Source organism: Nyctereutes procyonoides, unplaced genomic scaffold (genome assembly GCF_905146905.1).
Source record: "Nyctereutes procyonoides isolate TBG_1078 unplaced genomic scaffold, NYPRO_anot_genome, whole genome shotgun sequence".
NCBI classification, from domain to species: Eukaryota; Metazoa; Chordata; class Mammalia; order Carnivora; family Canidae; genus Nyctereutes; species Nyctereutes procyonoides.
In genome coordinates this window covers 20,277-39,782 of record NW_026574990.1, presented here as the reverse complement: position 1 = coordinate 39,782, position 19,506 = coordinate 20,277, and positions in this window count along the sequence as shown.

Sequence of the window (19,506 nt, the reverse complement as noted above, 5' to 3'; positions counted from 1 at the left end):
GCTGAGGCCGGGGCGAGTGTCCCCAGGACAGGAGAGCCCCATCCAGGAGAAGCAAGAGCTGCACCAACATTCCCAGGCAGAAAGGGGCTTGCAGGGAGGGGAGCAGGACCCAGGAGGGCGGGGATGCCCTCCGGCTCCCTGAGACACTAACAGACACCTGCGCCCTAGGAGAGTGCGCTGAGCTCCCTAAGGGCTGCAGCGCGCACGGCGGTTCCCGGAGCAGCTCGGAAGGGCTCGGGCGGCGGCTCCACGGAGGGGGCTGCGCGGCTCCGGGAGCAGCTCGGCAGCAGCGGCGGCTCCCGCAGAGGAAGAGGCTCAGCACGGAGGGGGCTGCGCTGCCGGGAGCGCGAATTCAACAGCGCAGACCGGGAACACAGGGCGCTGGGACACAGCCCAGGATCCGGCCTCCCCCCGGGACAGGCAGAGGCCGGGAGGGCCCAGGACAGCAAGGACGCTCCTGCCCAGAGCTGAGCAATTCAGGGGCCCCGCCCTGGAGACTCCAGTCCCTGCAGACAGAGAGCTCTGGAGCTACTGCGGGAGCTGACTCCAGGGCTGCAGAGCTGGCCCCGCCACTGCGGTTGTTCCTCCTGGGGCCTCACGGGGTAAACAACCCCCACTGAGCCCTGCACCAGGCGGGGGGCAGAGCAGCTCCCCCAAGTGCTAACACCTGAAAATCAGCACAACAGGCCCTTCCTCCAGGAGACCAACTAGACTGACAAGTTCCAGGGGAAGCCAAGGGACTTAAAGCATACAGAAACAGAAGATACTCCCCGGTGTTTTTTTTTTTTTTTTTTTCCTGATTGCTTCCCCCACCCTTTTTTCCCTTCTTTCTTTTTCTTTATCTTTTCTTCTCTTTCTTTCTTTTTTCCTTTTTTCTTTTTTCTTTTTCTCTTTTCTTTCTTTCTCTCCTCTCTTTTTCTCCTTTTCCCAATACAACTTGTTATTGGCCAATCTGCATTGAGCAAAATGACTAGAAGGGAAACCTCACCTCAAAAGAAAGAATCAGAAACAGTACTCTCTCCCTCACAGAGGTACAAAATCTGGATTACAATTCAATGTCAGAAAGCCAATCCAGAAGCACTATTATACAGCTACTGATGGCTCTAGAAAAAAGCATTAAGGTCTCACGAGATTCATGACTGCAGAATTTAGACCTAATCAGGCAGAAATTAAAAATCAATTGAATAAGATGCAATCCAAACTACAAGTCTTAACAACGAGGGTTAACGAGGTGGAAGAATGAGTGAGTGACATAGAAGACAAGTTGATGGCAAAGAGGGAAACTGAGGAAAAAAGAGACAAACAATTAAAAGACCATGAAGACAGATTAAAGGAAATAAACAACAGCCTGAGAAAGAAAAACCTACGTTTAATTGGGGTTCCTCAGGGCACTGAAAGGGAGAGAGGTCCAGAATATGTATTTGAACAAATCATAGCTGAAAACTTTCCTAATCTGGGAAGGGAAACAGGCATTCAGATCCAGGAAATAGGGAGATCCCCCCTAAAATCAATCAATCAAGTTAAGCTCGCAAATTACAAAGATAAAGAGAAGATCCTTAAAGCGGCAAGAGATAAGAAATCCCTGACTTTTATGGGGAAGAGTATTAGGGTAACAGCAAACCTCTCCACAGAAACCTGGCAGGCCAGAAAGGGCTGGCAGGATATATTCAGGGTCCTAAATGAGAAGAACATGCAACCAAGAACACTTTATCCAGCAAGGCTCTCATTCAATAAGGAAGGAGAGATAAAGAGCTTCCAAGACAGGAGGAACTGAAAGAATATGTGAGCTCCAAACCAGCTCTGCAAGAAATTTTAAGGGGGACTCTTAAAATTCCCCTTTAAGAAGAAGTTCAGTGGAACAATCCACAAAAACAAGGACTGAGTAGATATCATGATGACACTGAACTCATATCTTTCAATAGTAACTCTGAACATGTACAGGCTTAAAGACCCCATCAAAAGGCGCAGGGTTTCAGACTGGATAAAAAAGCAGGACCCACCTATTTGCTGTCTACAAGAGACTCATTTTAGACAGAAGGACACCTACAGCCTGAAAACAAAAGGTTGGAGAACCGTTTACCATTCAAATGGTCCTCAAAAGAAAGCAGGGGTAGCCATCCTTATATCAGATAAACTAAAATGTACCCCAAAGACTGTAGTGAGAGATGAAGAGGGACACTATATCATAATTAAAGGATCTATCCAACAAGAGGACTTAACAATCCTCAATATATATGCCCCGAATGTGGGAGCTGCCAAATATTTACATCAATTAATAACTAGAGTGAAGAAATACTTAGATAATAATACACTTATACTTCGTGGCTTCAATCTAGCTCTTTCTACCCTCGATAGGTCTTCTAAGCACAACATCTCCAAAGAAACGAGAGCTTTAAATGATACACTGGACCAGATGGATTTCACAGATATCTACAGAACTTTACATCCAAACTCAACTGAATACACCTTCTTCTCAAGTGCACATGGAACTTTCTCCAGAATAGACCACATACTGGGTCACAAATTGGGTCTGAACCGATACCAAAAGATTGGGATCATCCCCTGCATATTCTCAGATCATAATGCCTTGAAATTAGAACTAAATCACAACAAGAAGTTTGGAAGGACCTCAAACACATGGAGGTTAAGGACCATCCTGCTAAAAGATGAGAGGGTCCACCAGGAAATTAAGGAAGAATTAAAACGATTCATGGAAACTAATGAGAATGAAGATACAACCGTTCAAAATATTTGGGATGCAGCAAAAGCAGTCCAGGGAGGGAAATGCATCGCAATACAAGCATCCATTCAAAAACTGGAAAGAACTCAAATACAAAAGCTAACCTTACACATAAAGGAGCTAGAGAAGAAACATCAAATCGATCCTACACCCAGCAGATGAAGAGAGTTAATAAAGATTCGAGCAGAACTCAATGAAATCGAGACCAGAAGAACTGTGGAACAGATCAACAGAACCAGGAGTTGGTTCTTTGAAAGAATTAATAAGATAGACAAACGATTAGCCAGCCTTATTAAAAAGAAGAGAGAGAACTCAAATTAATAAAATCATGAATGAGAAAGGAGAGATCACTACCAACACCAAGGAAATACAGATGATTTTAAAACCATATTATGAACAGTTATACGCCAATAAATTAGGCAATCTAGAAGAAATGGACGCATTCCTGGAAAGCCACAAACTACCAAAACTGGAAGAGGAAGAAATCAAAAACCTGAACAGGCCACTAACCATGGAGGAAATTGAAGGAGTCATCAAAAACCTCCCAAGACACAAAAGTCCAGGGCCAGATGGCTTCCCAGGGGAATTCTATCAAACGTTTAAAGAAGAAATCATACCTATTCTACTAAAGCTGTTGGAAAGATAGAAAGAGATGGAGTACTTCCAAATTCGTTCTATGAGGCCAGCATCACCTTAATTCCAAAACCAGACAAAGACCTCACCAAAAAGGAGAATTACAGACCAATATCCCTGATGAACATGGATGCAAAAATTCTCAACAAGATACTAGCCAATAGGATCCAACAACACATTAAGAAAATTATTCACCATGACCAAGTAGGATTTATCCCCGGGATGCAAGGCTGGTTCAACACTCGTAAAACAATCAATGTGATTCATCATATCAGCAAGAGAAAAACCAAGAACCATATGATCCTCTCATTAGATGCAGAGAAAGCATTTGACAAAATACAGCATCCATTCCTGATCAAAACTCTTCAGAGTGTAGGGATAGAGGGAACTTTCCTCGATATCTTAAAAGCCATCTACGAAAAGCCCACAGCAAATATCATTCTCAATGGGGAAGCACTGGGAGCCTTTCCCCTAAGATCAGGAACCAGACAGGGATGTCCACTCTCACCACTGCTATTCAACATAGTATTGGAAGTCCTAGCCTCAGCAATCAGACAACAAAAAGACATTAAAGGCATTCAAATTGGCAAAGAAGAAGTCAAACTCTCCCTCTTCGCCGATGACATGATACTCTACATAGAAAACCCAAAAGCCTCCACCCCAAGATTGCTAGAACTCATACAGCAATTTGGTAGCGTGGCAGGATACAAAATCAATGCCCAGAAATCAATGGCATTCCTATACACTAACAATGAGACTGAAGAAAGAGAAATTAAGGAGTCAATCCCATTTACAATTGCACCCAAAAGCATAAGATACCTAGGAATAAACCTAACCAAAGAGGTAAAGGATCTATACCCTAAAAACTATAGAACACTTCTGAAAGAAATTGAGGAAGACACAAAGAGATGGAAAAATATTCCATGCTCATGGATTGGCAGAATTAATATTGTGAAAATGTCAATGCTACCCAGGGCAATTTACACGTTCAATGCAATCCCTATCAAAATACCATGGACTTTTTTCAGAGACTTAGAACAAATTATTTTAAGATTTGTGTGGAATCAGAAAAGACCCCGAATAGCCAGGGGAATTTTAAAAAAGAAAACCATAGCTGGGGGCATCACAATGCCAGATTTCAGGTTGTACTACAAAGCTGTGGTCATCAAGACAGTGTGGTACTGGCACAAAAACAGACACATAGACCAATGGAACAGAATAGAGAATCCAGAAATGGACCCTGAACTTTATGGTCAACTAATATTCGACAAAGGAGGAAAGACGATCCACTGGAAGAAAGACAGTCTCTTCAATAAATGGTGCTGGGAAAATTGGTCATCCACATGCAGAAGAATGAAACTAGACCACTCTCTTGCACCATACACAAAGATAAACTCAAAATGGATGAAAGATTTAAATGTGAGACAAGACTCCATCAAAATCCTAGAGGAGAACACAGGCAACACCCTTTTTGAACTTGGCCACAGTAACTTCTTGCAAGATACATCCACGAAAACAAAAGAAACAAAAGCAAAAATGAACTATTGGGACTTCATCAAGATAAGAAGCTTTTGCACAGCAAAGGATACAGTCAACAAAACTCAAAGACAACCTACAGAATGGGAGAAGATATTTGCAAATAACATATCAGATAAAGGGCTAGTTTCCAAAATCTATAAAGAACTTATTAAACTCAACACCAAAGAAACAAACAATCCAATCATGAAATGGGCAAAAGACATGAAGAGAAATCTCACAGAGGAAGACATAGACATGGCCAACATGCACATGAGAAAATGCTCTGCATCACTTGCCATCAGGGAAATACAAATCAAAACCACAATGAGATACCACCTCACACCAGTGAGAATGGGGAAAATTAACAAGGCAGGAAACAACAAATGTTGGAGAGGATGCGGAGAAAAGGGAACCCTCTTACACTGTTGGTGGGAATGTGAACTGGTGCAGCCACTCTGGAAAACTGTGTGGAGGTTCCTCAAAGAATTAAAAATAGACCTGCCCTACGACCCAGCAATTGCACTGTTAGGGATTTACCCCGAAGATTCAGATGCAATGAAACGCCGGGGCACCTGCACCCCGATGTTTCTAGCAGCCATGTCCACAATAGCCAAACTGTGGAAGGAGCCTCGGTGCCCATCGAAAGATGAATGGATAAAGAAGATGTGGTTTATGTATACAATGGAATATTACTCAGCCATTAGAAACAACAAATACCCACCATTTGCTTCAACGTGGATGGAACTGGAGGGTATTATGCTGAGTGAAGTAAGTCAATCGGAGAAGGACAAACAGTGTATGTTCTCACTTATTTGGGGAATATGAATAATAGTGAAGGGGAATATAAGGGAAGGGAGAAGAAATGTGTGGGAGATATCAGAAAGGGACACAGAACATAAAGACTTCTAACTCTGGGAAATGAACTAGGGGTGGTGGAAGGGGAGGAGGGCGGGGGGTGGGGGTGAATGGGTGACGGGCACGGAGGGGGACACTTGACGGGATGAGCACTGGGTGTTATTCTGTATGTTGGTAAATTGAACACCAATAAAAATTAATTTATAATAAAAAAAATAAAAATAAAAATAAACTACGATCTATAAAAAATTATACTCATTATGCCAACTTGAGTTTTCCATGGCCAAATAGTACTATTATTTCTATATGCTGCTTGTATCAACATACCATGTTGCACTTAGCACACAATGTAAAAAATACTATGACTAATATATAAATCACAGGACCTTTAGGAGAAATGGTTAGCAAACATATTCACATTCTCCAAAAACACTAAAAATAATGTTTTAATATCTTACATATAAAATCTTATTGTTGCTTTTATTGCAAAGACGGCACATAACATACTTGGCATTCCCAATCACTGAATTTTAGAGCTGAAAATATCTTCTAGACTGTACAGTGCAGGACAGCAGACACATGCTGCCATTCATCTTTCCTAAACCCAAGGCAGACAGCACCAATCAATCTCAGCTTTATTTTTCACTGAGCCTAGGTGTGGTCTCCAATGCTTATCCACACAGCCCTTTCGGAGGCCTTTACCAATAGATCACTGTTGGCACAAAGGATGAAATATATTTGCTAACTCTACTCCAGTCCAGCATCCTCAATGTACAAATGATAATAATAAAAAATACGAAAGCAATGAGAATATAAGTAATCCCCCGTTTTGCTAATCCATTAATTTTGCAGTAGAGCCAAGATTAAAACAGATTTTGAGCTTTTATAGCTATAGCTTGTTGCCTTAGAGAATTTTTTTAATAGTAAGAGACAGGAGGTTTGAAATTAGAATACTTTTAATTGAAAAATCCCATTGCTTTATTTTCATCTCATTGCAGCTGCTGCTTTTCATATATATAATGTGTTGTTATTTTTTCTGCTGCCTCTTTGTAAGCCAGAAACACTTCTTAAGAAAAGAACATTAGTCCCCCATCTTTTTAAAAAATATAAATGATTGAAGAAGTTGCAGTTTGTGACAAATAGACTTGAAGAATTCACAGGGCCAGTGAGTCCTGAAAATATTTTCTTCTACCTGGCACATCTCAGGTTTGCTTTGGCCAAAAATCTCTGGGGCTATCCCCCACCACACGAGTTTATCCTAACTGGCTACCCTGGTGCCTAACAAAGTCTATCACCCATCTTTATGTTGCATGAATCACTTCATCATCACTCAGACAGAACCAGAATTCCCTTCCAAAGAGTTTGGTTTGGTGCCAACCAGCTGACGCTTGGGCTCCGGTTTCTGGCCTCCATTCTCTTCCCACAACACGTCCTTCCCATCCTGTTACACAAACATGATAGAACTCTAGCCCTTACAACTTTTAGGCAAAATAAGAAGTGTGCTTGTTTCCATTTCCATCCAGTCATTCATCCATTCAGTAAATATTTACTCAGTACCCGTTACATGACAGATGTTGTTCTGGGTACTCCATGACAGAGTCAGGAGTAAATAAAGTAAAAAGGCTGACTCAGTAAGTTTATATTCTATTTCAACTTTAGCAAGTAAATACACAGCATGTCAGATGTTGCTTAGGGCTGAGGAAGAAAAGGAAGATGAGGGGCTATAAGGAGTGAGCAGGGAGGTACACTCCTCTACGGAGGCAGGTCAGGGGAGACTTACTAAAAACCCAATGTTTGATCAGGGACCTCAAGAAAGTTAAATAAATAAATAAAACCAAGCTGTTTATATATGGGTAAAGAAGCCCTTGGCACAGAGATAGTATTTAAAGCCACAAGAATGAAAAGAACAACGAGAAATTGCTCTCCAAATTTTAAAGGTCAGGGTAGCAAGGAGTGACTACGGAGGAATCTCTAGCGATGTAGGAAACCAAGATTAAAGGGGCATCCTAGAAATCAGCTACAGTGTTTTAGGAGTGAGGACATGTTTAACTGTGTAAAAGGATACTGAGATGCTGACTAAGACAAGCTGATAATGGACTATTCCATTTAGCCCCATAAAAGTCAGGTATAGTTTATGGCAGTGGTGTCAGGGTCATCAAGTGGACTCAAAGACGAATGAGGACAAGAAGTATGTAATATGTATAGAACAGCCTTTTCTCATAGTTTTACTCAAAAGAAGAGCAAATAAATGGAGCAAAGGGAATTTGAGAGTATTGTTATTCCTCTTATTTGTTTTGAAGATGGAAGAAAGCTTATGTGTGTCCTCATCACAAAGATCTGGTAAAAAGCAAGAAATGATAGAGCAAGTGAGAAAAGATTTGTTATACTAACCCCCTTGACTAGGCTGGAGAGGATGGGGTCTTAAGAGTAAATTGTGCAGGTGGGAGGGGGACAGAAGGTACACTTCATCCACAGAGGAAGAGTTCATGTGTACAGAGGCAGGGTGTTGAATGATGTGATGATAGGAAGATAAAGAAATTCTCTCCTGGTACTTCTATGAAATGAGAAAGTCATAGTTTAGAATGAGAAGGTTGAGGAGAAAAAAAGATTCTCTCTCTCCTCTATGAAACAACCTGAACCAATCGCCCTTTCCCCCCCATTAATAGAAAAACATAGGGAACTATCCATTCTTTGCTAATTATCCACTCCACTGCTCCCTTCCATAATCAAGAGTTGACAGTACATTCCAGAAAGAATGACATAGGGTCGTCTTATTACTTTCCCCTTGAAGGTAGTTTCAAAAATCACTCAGCTCACAAATCTGTTCCATGCTCCCCAGGTCCCTCCCCCATCCCCAAACACTTCCTATTTATAACCACATCATTTTAGCCATTTCTCTGACTTTACTCGGGACCTGAACATCCTTCTAAAACAAAGTTCCTCACAAATGCATTCACTTGGGAATCAGGAGGAGAGAAACTTAATCACTCATGGTCCTTTAGTCCTTTGAACTCTTTTTCATTAAACCTCATTATTATCTCGTTAGTTGCTTAACCCCTACTTATTTTAAGTTGTGGTCTGAGAACTATGCCCTAGGATTTTAGAGACTGGAAATTTATTTGAAAATTTGAATAATACTGTAACATAAAACCTGCAGTAGTGAAATGAGTAGTTGGTATCTCATGGGATCTTGTTGAAACATAAGCATAAAGCAGTTCACATCCATGACTGTTTCCAACCTGTGAAGTAAGCGTGTTCTGTTGATCTGAGAAAGAGGAGTGAAAGGAAAAGGAGGACTGGTGCAGCTGTCCTGGAATGCTTCTGGAACCTCTAAACTTGCCTTTTCCAACAGGTATATTTCACCTAAACATTATGGGGAACATTTTGGACCAGTGTATCCCAAGGGTAGAAATCTATTAAGAGTCGCAAGGCGCACTTTGCTTAAGGTGAGATAGTCACCTCACAGAGAAGAATGAGAAAAATGATTCTGCTGACTGAAAGCTGGGACTGGAAGATCTCAGAGAATCAGAGGGTTCTTCTTCCCTCACCTCTCTGAAGAAGGGCCTTACAGATCTGTGATTTATTTGGCATTTCCTTACTGTGAATGACTCAGCCTGATTGCCTAAAAGCTTGCTGACAGTCATGCAAGGTATAGAGAAAGCATTATGAAGAATGCAGAGGGAAAAGCAAAGTGTGCTCTCAGGGGAGTTGGCAGATGTGGTGATCTCTGGTGGTGGGATTTGAGAGAATATAGAAAACAGGTGCAAAGAGGAAAAGTAAATACAAGTAGAGTGACACAGAAAAGCAATAAGGGAAGTCACAAGAAATGAATATGAAGAAAATTTTTAAAAAGGAAGGTGGTGTTACAATAACAGAAAAAATGGTTAGATCCTCCCTCTCTTGGACATTAAATGACAAAATAAATGCCCAATTGATTAGATAACTAAATGCAAAAAAATTAGAAAAACTAATATATTTTTCAATATCTCTATGGGCATCTTATTTTAGACTTAAAAATAATATATTATGGGGCGCTTGGGTGGCCCAGTCAGTTAAGCATCTGCCTTCGGCTCAGGTCATGATCCCAGGGTCCTGGTATCAAGCCCCAGGTCAGGCTCCTTCTAGTGCTTCTCCTTCTCCCTCTGATGCTCTCTCATGCTTTTCTCTCTCTCTTTCTCTCTAGTGTCTTCTCTTTCTCAAACAAATAAATAAAATATTTAAAATATATATATATTAAATCACCCAAAAAAGATTAATCAATTTACCTAAAGAAAATATAAAATTTCTAACATCAGAAAAAGCATAGAACAAAAAGGCAAATGGTTTCTTTCATATCCTTCTCTCCTTTCCCTTCTTTTCTTGTGAAATTCAGTCTAAAAATAACTGGCATCACCCATCAAGGTAGGAGTAGGTGGTCCAGTGAACCAGGGAGAAGCTGCAGCGTTCAGCTTCCTCTAGGGGAAGGGGCTTCCTTTAGGAAGGAGGAAGGGAGTGGGGGCAGAGGAGCAGCCTAGCATAGCTGTCTGAGCGCAAGCAGGAAGAGAAGGTCGTGTCTGAGAGAGGGAGCAGCCTGGCACATGCTGCTGAAGGCTAACTAGAGCTAGGAAGACATCCGGAGGGATGGTAGACGAAAGTGGTGAGACAAGAGACTGGTTACAGAGAGACTGATCAAATAAGCAAACAAGTAGAGGATAATGAGAGCCGGGTTTCTCACAGTGTTTAAGGCTGACAAATAGAAAAAAAAAATACAGCTAGAATGACGTGGGATTGAATTTGGCTAAATCAATGTGAATTCACTTATTTTATAATAAACAGATACATGTAGAAATAACTAAAGATAATAAATATAGATGGAAAGTCTGCATGTATAACCCACCTCTGTCCACCGGGAATGCCTGTGAGCAGTGACACTCCCAAACCAATGAGGACACTGAGCACCCCAATCTTGTTTTCCAAGGTGACTAGGAAATGCAAGCCAAGATACCTATAGTGACTGTTTAGGATGTTAAATATTTTTCATATATTCTTTAATAAGCCTCTAATACTTGTATAATGATAACCAATAGTTGAAAAAATATGTAAGAAAGAAGGGAGGGAGGTGATGGTTCTGTGGCCTATTCTGGGGACCCTATCCCTTCTACAGTTTTTTTTTGTCCGTGTCCTGCATCCTCTCTCAGCTAGAAAACAAAACATCTCAATTTTCAGATTGCTTTGGAGCCAAATGCAGCCATATGTCAGAGTTCAAGCTATAAGAACCAGGCAAAAGTTCCTAGAGATTTTCAACATGAATGTGAAGCCTACTAGGGACTAGCCTACTAGTTTTTTGCTCTCTGACTTCTTCCTGCCTGGATAACATATTTTCTCCCTGTTGGTACAGTAGCTATCCTATGACCCAGAGCCCATAAGCAGAAGGGCAAAGGCCTACCTACACGCTAAAGAGAGGAGAGTGTGAAAATGTAATGCAGCTAGGTCCCTTGCAACCATCTTAAGCTGATATACTAGCTTCAGACACCTCACCCCTGAATTTGTTTCATAAAACCAATAAGCCCTCATGGGTTTTTTTTAATTTATTTATGATAGTCACACAGAGAGAGGGAGAGAGAGGCAGAGACACAGGCATAGGGAGAAGCAGGCTCCATGCACCGGGAGGCCGACGTGGGATTCGATCCCGGGTCTCCAGGATCACGCCCTGGGCCAAAGGCAGGCACCAAACCGCTGCTCCACCCAGGGATCACCCCTCATGGGTTTAAATTGCTATTTACAGCAGAACACATTCCTGATACATATATTTAAAAAAAGAGTGAGGAAGAGTAACAGAGAAAGGTTCTTACATTTTGTACAAACAGAAGACAGGCCACAGTATCAAGGAGCTTCAGGACTGGGCTTCAACATAACAATAGTGTTTTCATTCTTGGATTTAAAACATGTCATGTAAAAATAAATAAATAAATAAATAAATAAATAAATAAATAAATAAATAATAATAAAACATGTCATGTGTCTATTAACAAAAAGGGCATCTTTTCTAAAAGCCACTTCTTCCTTTGAGTGCAAACCACCTAAATCTCCTAAAAAAATGGTATTTACTTCAAATGCACATCCAACTCATCCTTACAAACTTGAATTTAATCTTCTAAAGTTGACTAAATATGACTCTGTACTCTAATCTCTATAATATTCCTGAGACTATGACATATACTAGCAAACATTATGAATTTAGCCTTGCTAATCACTTCTCAAATCTTTCTGGATTGAAAGGAGGCCAGGACAGGGCTGGAGAATATGGTACCTGGACCCCTAAGTGGTGGTGGAACAAATATATGAGAAAAGCTTCATCCTTTGATTGGGGGATAACCCAAAGTGACTTTTTGTGAGCAGTATGTTATTTGAGTCTTATATGTCATATGTCAACAAAAGGTCTGAGAGAAAATATTAATACAGATATTCAGCAAAGGGCTAATACCAGAATACACAATGAACTTCTAAAAATCACTAGGAAAAAAAACAAAAACAGAAACATCCAACTAAAACGTGCACAAAAATGTACTGAACCAATGGGAATACCTCAATGACAAAAAATATGAAATTTTTTATTATGGAAATGCAAATAAAAATCACCAATATTACTGGAAAGACTAAAATTTAAAAAATGGAAAATTTTATCAAGAATCTAGAGCAACCAAAACTTTAACACACTGCTAGTATGAGTATAAATCGCACAACTACATTGGAAAACGGTATCTTTTAAAGCCAAACATATAGAAACATATGACCCAGTAACTTGGCTCTTAGAAATGTATACATATGTCCATGAAAAGACATAATTTTTTATGTCATATCACACCTACTTGTATTAGCCAAAAACTGTAACTGCCAAATGTCCATCAAGAGCACAGCGTATAAACAAAATGTGGTATATTCACACAATGCACACTATGCGGCCAGGAGAATGAATAGTCTAGAATTACACAGAAAATACTGATGACTCTCCCAAACATGATGATGAGTTTTATAAAAGATAAATATATGTATTTATATGCATATTTAGTGCAGTATGTAGATATAAATATTATGTAGATATAAAAGCATGATGAGTGAAAGAAGCCAGACACAAATATATATATATACTGTATGGCTCCATGACTATAAAGTTCAAAACAGGAGAAAATAATTTGTGCTTTTAGCAGTCAGTTGAGAATGCTTACTCTGAGTGAAAGGAGGTAGACACCAGAAAACTACATGGGGGGTTCAGGGTGCTTGTAATGTTCTACTTCTTTCCTTTTTTTTTTGTAATGTTCTATTTCTTGATGGGATATTGCTCGTCATCAGTGAAAATTTGCCATCTCTACACATATGTTCACTTTTCTCATTATTATACTTCAAAAATAGATATAAAAGTCAAAATGCATATGGACTTTGCATGTTCTTTGTAATCTATGTTTAGGATTTTTAATTTTTTTTCTCTTAGGGTAATCAAGAAATAGTTGGTATTACAGAGAAAACAGATTTATATATACGGTAGCAAAAGTTTCTAAAAAAAATTCAGAAGAAAAGGGCTACAGTTCTTAGCAGGAGAGAAAGAGAGGAGTTGTCAGGAAAGCTGCAGGTTACTTTCAGACAGTCGTCCCAAATGCATTAGAGGAACTGTAAAAATCTGCCACAGGAGGAACGATGATCCATAGTCAGAAAAGTTACTGCAGCTTAAATAGGAAACTCTTCTTGTTCAGGACTGTCATAGCCACAGTTTGCAAAAAGCTGCAAGAAAGCCACAGTTTGCAAAAAGCTGCAGCTATTGATTAATGCAATGTAGTGTCAATTAAATGTACATTCCTGAGGTCTTTTATCTGTTGTAGCTTTGTCTTTTTCTTTTTCTTTTAATTACATCAGGTATATTGCCCTGTAATTGTGGTATGGTACCAGGAATAAAAAATTAAGGAATTTAAAAAAAGAAAGAAAAAGAAAAAGGAAAAGGACCTGTGCAAGTTGGGGTCTGGAGCTTCATTTCATGAGTTTCACCTTAAATTCACTTCTGGAGTCAGGTATTTTATATATATTTATATAGATATATTTAATTACTTTAAATGTTTAAATTGGTCATTTAAATTAGTTTGAAGTATAAGATTTTAAGTACCAGTAAGATATTGATATATTACTTATATTATCAGGGAGGATATAAGAATTGATATATTACTTCCAAGTTACAGTTTTGTAAAATTTGAAACATAAGTTATTGAGTCTGAAAAGATATGATTAGGCTCTGAATTAACCTATGAAACCTCATAGAGAAATAAATCTAGGGATCCCTGAGTGGCGCAGCAGTTTGGCGCCTGCCTTTGGCCCAGGGCGCGATCCTGGAGACCCGGGATCGAATCCCATATCGGGCTCCTGGTACATGGAGCCTGCTTCTCCCTCTGCCTGTGTCTCTGCCTCTCTCTCTCTCTCTCTCTCTCTCTGTGACTATCATAAATAAATAAATTGAAAAAAAATTTAAAAAAAAAGAAATAAATCTATAAGCCGACTAGAGAAATAAATAAGATCACTTCCTCTACTAATAAATCAACAAGTACAACATCCATACCTTAACATATATGGACATATGATTTAATATAGCACTAGTTTTATTTAACACTGAATAAATATCCATCAGAATATCTGCATACCAACTAAGAATATGCTCTTCATATAATCTTTTGCCTATCTCCAAAAAAAGTAGCCTATATACCATAAACCTGATCATAGAATAAGAAAGAAATACTGAGAATAACAAAATACTATTTAAAGTCCTGTCTTATGACAGTTCATTTAGGCATACAAGGGACACAATTCAGCATCTAAGAATAAACTAATAATCTGCTTTATGTTAAAAAATGGAAACAGCATTCTGAGATACAGCTGCATAGACTATATGATGAATATTCAACATATGAGAAACTGACAAATTTATCTTTACTCCATCATTAAGCGTTTTTTTTTGTTGTTTGTTTGTTTGTTTTTTGTTTTTGTTTTTTGACAAGCTGGGTATTTATCCCATTAAGGGTCGTTTTTGTGTGCATTCTTTTTATCTAATGCTTGCTCATGCCCTTTCCTGACATCCTACAAGACTAGCCTTTTCTTTTCCAAATTTCTGATTACCCATATTGTTAGAAACTCATACTCAGAAAATTCTTTTTAATGATAGGAAGACAAAACCTTGGTCAAAACTCTCATTCCACTACCTAAAGTTCGACTGAATAGCTTTTCCTTCAGCCCACCTTAAAAAAAAAAAAAAAAAAAAAAACAGAGAAAATCCGTCATAAATATTTTTCATTAGCAAAAATATTTTAACTATTTTCACTCACCTGAATTCCATCTCCTTTAAATTTTCAGATTACCCCTAATTCAGGAAAAGAGAAGTCCCTGTTTTATAACAGAGACTCCCACATCACATTCCATATTCCTTACATAAATTATTCTTCTCATACATCTTTTACTATTGTATACAAGGCAAAACATTTGACTGGGGGACTTCATTCAGTTTTAGATCACTCACTAAAATGACATTCACCTAATAATAGCTCATTGAAATCAGTGTCCAAAAATGGATTCCTGGTGTTAAGGTGGAAAACAACACAGGTAATAGGATTAAACTCTGATCTCTAAAATCCCTAGTCCCCACACTCACTGGAAGCTTACTCTGAGATTTTTCTGGAAACAGCCGAAATTTGGCAAATCTGTGCACTAGAAGATTTCATAGTTCCTTTCCAAAAATTTGACAAGAGAGAATATTCTCCATGTTAAAAAACATCCATGTGAGAAGTACATCATCAATATAACAGCAGAGTTGCAGCTCCTTCATTTATTATGTATTCAGTGTGTCCTTTATGCATTCCACTGCCCCTGGGTTCATGACCAAACATCAATACATGTTAACACATTTTCAATATTTATAAGCTAAACGCTTAGATCCAAGTGTCATCAATAATGGTCCTGCTACTCCAATCATACTCACCAGCATCTCAATTACACTGCCTACCAATAAGCATCCTTAGGAATTAATGCAGGCTAACAGTTTAAAAAAAATCTAATTTAAGGCTGCTTTAGGGTTAGGACTGCCAAATGTCTCACTCACACAATTGCCACTTTCCTTGTTAATACTTACTTTAGAAAGGGCTTTGTTTTGCCGTATGACAGAATGTGTAAACAGGTGGCTGAGCTCAAAATTATACTTGCATAGTGATCATACCAAAGTTAAATAGGAAATAGCATTGCCTACTAATATAAATAGCAGTGACTGGTAAGTAAGATAGATAAATGTCAGAAATGAATGCTTGCCTAAACAAAGATGAGTGGGAAAGGGCACATATTTACCATAAACATCCAACAACATAACTTAGCCTGTTTCACTGAACATCGAATAGAATTTACTTACTTTGTTAAAATAAATGTGAGAATCTAAGTAAAATCGTTTATCAAATGATATTGTTCCAATTAATAATGCACATGCACAAAGAAGACTAATATAAAATCTTTCTCTTTATATAGAAAATGCATCAAACAATTTCTATAAATGTGTCTAATCAGAATTTAATTTGCAAAATTTAAAGGATGCAGATAGGCCCACTGTCTTCAAGGAGTAAAAATTTCTCCCAGAGCAACACTGTTACAGTAAAAACTCAGTTAACAATATCCTACCAGAAATGGAAGGATGAACCCTGGCTAGCTGAGAGTTTCCCAGAAAATATACATTTTTGTTGTGATTGAAGAATCGTTTTAAAAATATAAGGCTATTTTATTTTACCATTATAGAGTAGAATATTTGACTATTGAAATTTGAGTTCCTAACATATTGATTTCTGATTAATTAAGGTTTTATTGAAATCTAAAATGGTACTTGAATCCTAGTATGTGTTTATGTCCAAATTGGAAGGGGTTCTCTAGTTTGGAAGTGTGCTTTTAATTATTCAGTAGTAAGACATTGCTATGATGATAGGTGATCATCAGCAAGCATCTGCCAATTGCACTTTCCTTTTTTTGTGTTAAAGAAATTCATCTGACTATTAAAATCAAATTAATCGCTGTTCCAATTGGATGTTTTCATACTCTGTTTCACCTTACATTAATCCACATACACATTCCCCAAACTAAATAGATTCTCTAAATAAAAGAGATGGAGGGGATGTGTCCTAAACAAAACAAAGATGAGGGTGGCATTTCTGTTTGTCTGACAATAGTGCTGAAAATTGTGATTCAGGTCAGTGAAATACGCTAGAGATGGCTACCAAAGAAGTTGCAAACCACCCCTTTTGGTCAATTCTTTCCTGAAAGGATGGATCTGGTTTCTCCCTTGCACTCCTACTCCTCTCCATCTCTCTCTCTCTCTCTCTCTCTCTCTCTCTCTCTCTCTCTCTCTCTCACAGACACACCCTATGTGACTGTCATGTATCAGATGCTCACATATAGGGTACCTTTAAACCTCACAACATTTTGAGAGTTGATCTACCTATTAATATGGGCATTGCTTAGAAATAGTCACCTACTTCAAATCTCTGCAATCCTAATAAGAACCATGAAACCAAGTGTTTTATTAAGGGGCTCAAGGCAGCAGAAAAAAAAACAAAATAGAGGTCCAAGCTGTACCAAAAGCTCAACTCTTACATTACAAACTTTGTGTTTTTAAATATTACCCAGTGACTATTTATTCCTACTTCAGACAGATTTCTGCTTAGTACAGATATGATTTTTCAGATTAAAAGCATAAAATTAGAGAAGAGAGAAAGCACATGTTTAAGACAGCCAGAAAAGTGAGTGGCTTAAAGACACACATATAATGCAATATCAAAAAAAAGTTTATATATTAAATGCAATAACAAAGAATCATAGTGCTCATTCAGCCTAAGGGCATAATGACTCAATGACCCAAAAATTCTGAAAAGTACCTGATATACAGTATATAGTGATGATGCTCCAATACCTACAAAGTGATCTAATTTTATTATAGTTTATATAAATAGAAAGTTTTCTGTAGAAAATGGTTTAAAAATAGTGTTATAATAAAGCCAAGTTTTGGTTGTTATAAAATTTATTTGTGAAGAATGTTGCATTCATGATGATAGGTATTCACTGATTGCCCTAGGAATTTAATGGTTTTGTATATCACACACTCTAAGAATCTCATGGACATACCTTGCTTCATAGACTTATTCTCTGAAAATGAAGAAAACAAAACAGCATCCTAACATCTTTGGTCTTATATAGAATAATAGGAAAGAGATGTGTGTCAAGCAAATCATCAGTCTAATTAACAAACTTCAACCCAATGAGGTTGGTTGTTTCTGAGGTAAAAAGTAGAGCATGCAGGAAAAAAAAAAGGACAAGAGGGAAAAAAAGTGTGTGTGGGGGGATAGAATAACTCACCTCAAAGTGTGGCAGAGGGATCCCTGGGTGGCGCAGCGGTTTAGCGCCTGCCTTTGACCCAGGGCGCGATCCTGGAGACCCAGGATCGAATCCCACATCGGGCTCCGGTGCATGGAGCCTGCTTCTCCATCTGCCTGTGTCTCTGCCTCTCTCTCTGTCTCTCTGTGAGTATCGTAAATAAATAAAAATTAAAAAAAAATAAAATGCTAACTTTAAAAAAAAAAGTGTGGCAGAAAAAAAGCAATGACACATTACAGAAAAAGATGATCTATATTATGTGAAATTCATATGATATGAAAGAACATAACAGTGGGGAAGGTGCAAAGAATCAGGTCCAATATTTTAGGATGCAAATAATCAAGAATCAAGTCCTTTTTTTTTAATTTTTATTTATTTATGATAGTCACAGAGAGAGAAAGAGAAAGAGGCAGAGACATAGGCAGAGGGAGAAGCAGGCTCCATGCACCGGGAGTCCGACGTGGGATTTGATCCCACGTCTCCAGGATCGCGCCCTGGGCCAAAGGCAGGCGCCAAACCGCTGCGTCACCCAGGGATCCCTGTTGTCTTGTTCTTAACAATGCATTGTGTGTGCGTTTTTTTTTAACAATGCATTGTTAACATAGTTCAATAATGTAGTTCACCCTTAACAGATTTTCCCTTTGCCCTCCTGTTTTGCTACAGGAGGGACTTACAAGCTTTCTGCTTCTGGCTTGAGGAAGTGTACTTAGTTTTTTCCTCCTTCAAGGCCTGGAAATTAATACAATGAATCTGAAATTACCCATTGTCAAGAAGGGAGTTATCAGGCTTATCTGTGTCTTCCCCTTAATTTTCTCCCCTGCCCATCTGTGAATCCTGAAGTTCAAAGGAAACTTCTGCCGTGGGTCCATGGAGCTCTCTAGTCACAGCTTGAAGTTCCACCTAGATCTGAACAGATCTAGATCTGACCTCCTCCCAGAGGTCTGTCAGAGAGGCGATATTTTGCTCCAAGTTGATCTGAAAAACAACTTTAGCTCAATTACAGCTGACTTCCAATAAAATGGTAGGTGGGACTGGCCTAGAAATTCAACTCTTACCCCTTTTTAGCCTATCAAATAAACCCATCTGCCTGTCCATTTAAGAAGAAATGAACCATTGACTGAAAGAATTAAGTGGGTGGGTATTGAGATTGAATTAGAACTGAGAGGCTTCCAATTCTATTCTCTCACGAAACCACAACTTCCACAATTGTATTGGAAAATTTAAAGAGCCTATCTTTTCTAGTTGTATCTCTTTGAGATTGCCTAAAAATCCACCCTGCTTTGCAAGCTAGGCCTGTGTATTATAGGACAAAAGGGAGAATAGTGGCAATCTTCCCCAACAGAAAAAAT